We start from the raw sequence: 5,049 nt of genomic DNA on the forward strand, positions 1-5,049 counted from the left end.
GACTTTCTTGAGCGATAGTAAAAATAGATTCCACACCTTTCAACCCGAGATGAACGCGCCTACCGGGTGGTCATCAAAGGCCTCCACCACTCGACCGATTTGGAAGACATCAAAGAGGACTCGGCCGCCACGGGCACAAGGTCAGGGATGTCCACAATCCCAATAAAAGGGGTACAAAGAAGCCTCTAAACCTCTTCTTCGTAAGTCTGGAGCCGGCCAAAAACAATAAGGAGGTATACCAGATCAAAACGGATATGCAGCACCATGGTCACGGTTGAACCGCCGATCAAATTCAACGATGTCCCCCAATGCTACCGCTGCCAGGCCTTCGGGCATACCCAAAGATACTGCCACCTCGACCATCGTTGCGTCAAGTGTGGAGACGAGCACTCCACTGCTGAATGCAAAAAGAACGCCAGTGAACCGGCTTTCTGCCTTAACTGCAAGGGCCCACATGCGGCCTCATACAAAGGCTGTCCAGCTTACAAGAGAGCGAAGAGTGTTTTTGCCCCCAGGCAGGCAACCTCACGTTACCAGCCGCCCCACCTCAGCAAGATCGACCCAACGCAAGCAGAATCGACCCAAATGTTAGCTATGCCAATACAGCAAGAAACGCTGCCCCACAAGATAACATCCTACATCCCAACGCCAACTTAATCCCACCAAGCAATTCCCTTGACGCGGCAATGGCCAGAATGGAGGCCATGTTTGAGCGCATGATGGAAAAGGTCATGAGTCAAATGACCCAAATGCTTGCTACCGTTTGCAAATCATTATGCAAACGGGATTAAACATAACGATCTGGAACGCTAACGGCCTGATTAAAAGCGGCCAGAAGTGGAACACTTTATCCACACACACAACACAGACATACTCCTCATCTCCGAAACTCACTTCTCCAATAGATCATACATCCGACTTCACGGGTATGACATCATCCACGCTGACCACCCTAGCGGCAGAGCTCATGGCGGAGCGGCAATTATTATTAAAGCGGGCATAAAGTACAACGAGCTGAGTACCTTAGAGGAAGACTGGTACAATGTGCCAAAGTCAATCTGCCCAGCCACTAGGCGACCTTACAGTCGCCGCGGTCTACCTCCCCCCCAGACACAGAGTATCAGAAAGGCATTTTGATCTGCTGCTGAGCAGTCTGGGTAACAGATTTCTAATTGGGGGCGATTTCAACGCAAAGCACCGATGGTGGGGATGCCGAGTCAGCAACCCTAAAGGAAGCGCACTACTTAGGTGCATCCAGCGCAGGAGCATCGTATGCCACACCACAGGAGAGCCCACCTACTGGCCAACAGATCCGACCAAAATTCCCGACACCCCTGGACATGGCCCTCTCCAAAGGATTTGATAGTGCCAAAGTCTCGTTGTCTTCTAACGCGGACCTTTTCTCCGACCACAGCGCAGTGGAACTGCGGCTGAACCTCCCTGCACTGAGAAAAGCTGCACATCCCAGGATGATCAAGAGGAGCACGAGACTGCAATCCTACAAAGCCTGGCTAACGGAAAATGTCAACCCAGTGCAAGATCTTACCACCACGAGCAAGTGAACAACGCCATCAACGAGCTCACGCAACACATGCACAACGCAGCAGCACATGCTTCCCCAGAACCCCAATCTCTCCCAGACTACCAACGAGGGTCCTACACCTTTGGTCTTCAGAGATCGCCTCGCTAGTAGCTGAGAAGAGACGGTTGCGACGAGTATGGTTCCTATCCAGAAATCCTAGAGATAAAAGGGTATTTAACAGAGCCGCAAAAGCAGCTTAAGGATAAGCTCCTAAAGCTCAGGCAGAGCTCGTTTGAAGAGTTCCTGGCCAATGTTGAGCCTGGAGACCCACAGCACAACCTTTGGCAGGTCACTCGTCATATAAAACGACCTACTAAGAGAGTTGCTCCAGTCCAGCGTGCTAGTGGCGCCTGGTGCCGCACAGAGCAAGAACGAGCTGAAGCTTTTGTGGAGCACCTCAGCGAAGCCTTCAAGCCGATAATAAGATGCACCGACCTGGATATCTCAGCTACGCAACGTGCCCTACAACTATTAGATGAAAACACAACAACAACCAAGAAGAGCTAGCTATGGTCTCGGTGGATGAGGTCAAACTTGAGATCGAGGGACTCAAGACGAATAAAATCGCCGGGCGCTGATGGCATTGAAGCACTGGCTGTTAAGCTTCTTCCCCCTCCCTGCCTACAACTCCTCGCCAACATATACAGCAGGTGCTTTCAGCTAGGACATTTCCAACCATCTGGAAACGAGCAGAGGTAATTCTTATACCCAAACCTGGCAAACCTGAAGCCAATCTTGGCTCTTATCGTCCGATAAGTTTGCTGTCGATACTCTCCAAAATACTCGAAAGAGTATTTTTGCGCAGAGTATTGCCAGTGCTGGAAGAAGCTGGGTTGATTCCGGATCACCAGTTTGGCTTCAGGCGTTCTCACTCCACCCCGGAACAATGCCACCGTTTAGTCAAAGTGATACTGGACGCATTCGAGGAGAAGAACTACTGCTGCGCCGTAATGCTTGACGTGAAGCAAGCTTTCGACAGAGTCTGGCACCCAGGGCTACTGCTTAAGCTTAAGAGAAACCTGCCTCAACCCCATTACGCATTTCTGCAATCTTACCTCGACAACAGAAGCTTTTATGTCAGATGCGGAGATGCGCGATCTACCACAAAAGGTATCGAAGCCGGTGTACCACAAGGTAGCGTCCTAGGCCCTCTATTGTACACGTTGTACACAGCGGACATGCCTACATTTTTCAACGAGAACCTATTGGTTGCCACATACGCTGATGACACAGCCTTCCTTGCCACAGCAGGAACCCCACAGGATGCGTCGGAAATAATTCAAAATCAGCTAAACACCATCGAGCCCTGGCTGCGGAGGTGGAACATCTCGGTAAACCCTGAGAAGTCCACGCAAACCACATTTGCACTCCGCAACGGCAATTGCCCGCCTGTCAGTCTCAATGGGGAATATATTCCCGAAAATCCCACGCCCAAATACCTGGGCATGACGCTCGACAGGCGGTTAACATGGCGCACACACATCCTAAGGAAGAGAAAGCAGGCTGAAGAGAGGTTGAAGCAATTCCAATGGCTCATTGGAAGACGCTCGAAGCTTAAAAGCAAACTTAAACTGCTTGTCTACAAAACCATCATTAAGCCAATCTGGACTTATGGCATCCAGCTGTGGGGCACTGCCTGCAAATCAAACTGCAGGAATCCAAAGGCTGCAGAACAAGCTCTGAGAATGGTCTCGAACGCTCATCCTTACCATGACAACAGCACCATCCACGAGGTACTCAGGGTTCCCTGGGTAGAAGATGAAATTCGAAAAGTGAGCACGAATTACATCAACAGGCTCCATAACCACCCAAACACATTGGCCATCAACATCTTGGACAACAGCCAAACCGTCAGAAGACTTAAAAGAAAACACCCCCTCGACCTGCCCATGGAGGATGATGATTAGCCCTCCAGAACCCTACCAACCATCTCTTGTGAGAATTTAATCGACAAGGCTGCCTCAAAAAATTTAATTATTGTCCGTACCGACAGATTTTAAATAAATAATTATTGACGAAAAAAAAAAAAAAAAAAAAAAAAAATGTATAGGTTTTGTGACACGTTTTCTACAATGCTCTTATTTTATTAGTATTTACCATCTAACGTATCTTTTTGTTGCACTAATTTAATAATACAACAGTAAAACTTCATTATTTTTAACTTTTTTAATCATATTGCCTTCTATATGATATATTTTCATATATTATTTATATATGACTTATGCCGGCATTACACTCCATATACATAGTCATATATATTTCACTTGTGAAATTTTTCTCATATGACATGCCTGCCCGACCTCACCACCCCTATATAGGTTTTGTGACACGTTTTCTACAACCAGCTCATTTTACTAAGGTATACCACCTAATGTATCTTTATGTTGCACTAATTTAATAATGCAACAGTAAAAACTTCATTATTTTTAACTTTTTAATCATATTGCCTTCTATATGATTATTTTCATATATTATTTATATATGACTTATGCCGGCAAGACTCACTCCAATATACATAGTCATATATATTTCACTTTGTGAAATTTTTCTCATATGACATGCCTGCTCGACATCACCACCCCTATATAGGTTTTGTGACACGTTTTCTACAACAGCTCATTTTACTAAGGTATACCACCTAATGTATCTTTATGTTGCACTATTTTAATAATGCAACAGTAAAACTTCATTATTTTTTAACTTTTTTAATCATATTGCCTTCTATATGATTATTTTCATATATTATTTATATATGACTTATGCCGGCATTACACTCCATATACATAGTCATATATATTTCACTTGTGAAATTTTTCTCATATGACATGCCTGCCCGACCTCACCACCCCTATATAGGTTTTGTGACACGTTTCCTACAACCCGCTCATTTTACTAAGTCTACCACCTAATGTATCTTTATGTGGCACTATTTTAATAATACAACAGCAAAACTTCATTATTTTATTTATAATCAATAATAATTGTATTAAAACCTCACTATGGCTACAATCACCAAGTCCAAAAATTGTTTAAAATCTATCTCATTTCAACATATTAATAAAACAGTATAAACTTCATATATAAAAGTTTTTGTCAAAGTTGAACTCATATCTCGGTAGAACCTTATATCATTATGGCTGCAGTTCAATAAAAATCATCACCAAAGTCCAAAAAATTACACCTTTTTTTCTCTATGACCCAAGTTCAAATTCAAAATCTTTGCCTCTCTTTTTATTAAAAAAACTGTATAAAATGATATATAAAAAGTTTTTTTCTTGTTAATTTTTCATATGTTGAAATTTTTTTGTCAAAGTTGAACTCATATTGTCGGTAGAACCTCATATCATATGCTGCAATAAAAAATAAAAAATTCACCAAGTCCAAAAAATTTTTTTTCTCAAGTTAAATTTAAAAATCTTATCTCATTTTATTAATAAACTATATAAAATGCTATATAAAAAGTTTTT

The sequence above is a fragment of the Drosophila albomicans genome, unplaced genomic scaffold (genome assembly GCF_009650485.2).
Source record: "Drosophila albomicans strain 15112-1751.03 unplaced genomic scaffold, ASM965048v2 utg000321l_pilon, whole genome shotgun sequence".
Classification (NCBI taxonomy): domain Eukaryota; kingdom Metazoa; phylum Arthropoda; class Insecta; order Diptera; family Drosophilidae; genus Drosophila; species Drosophila albomicans.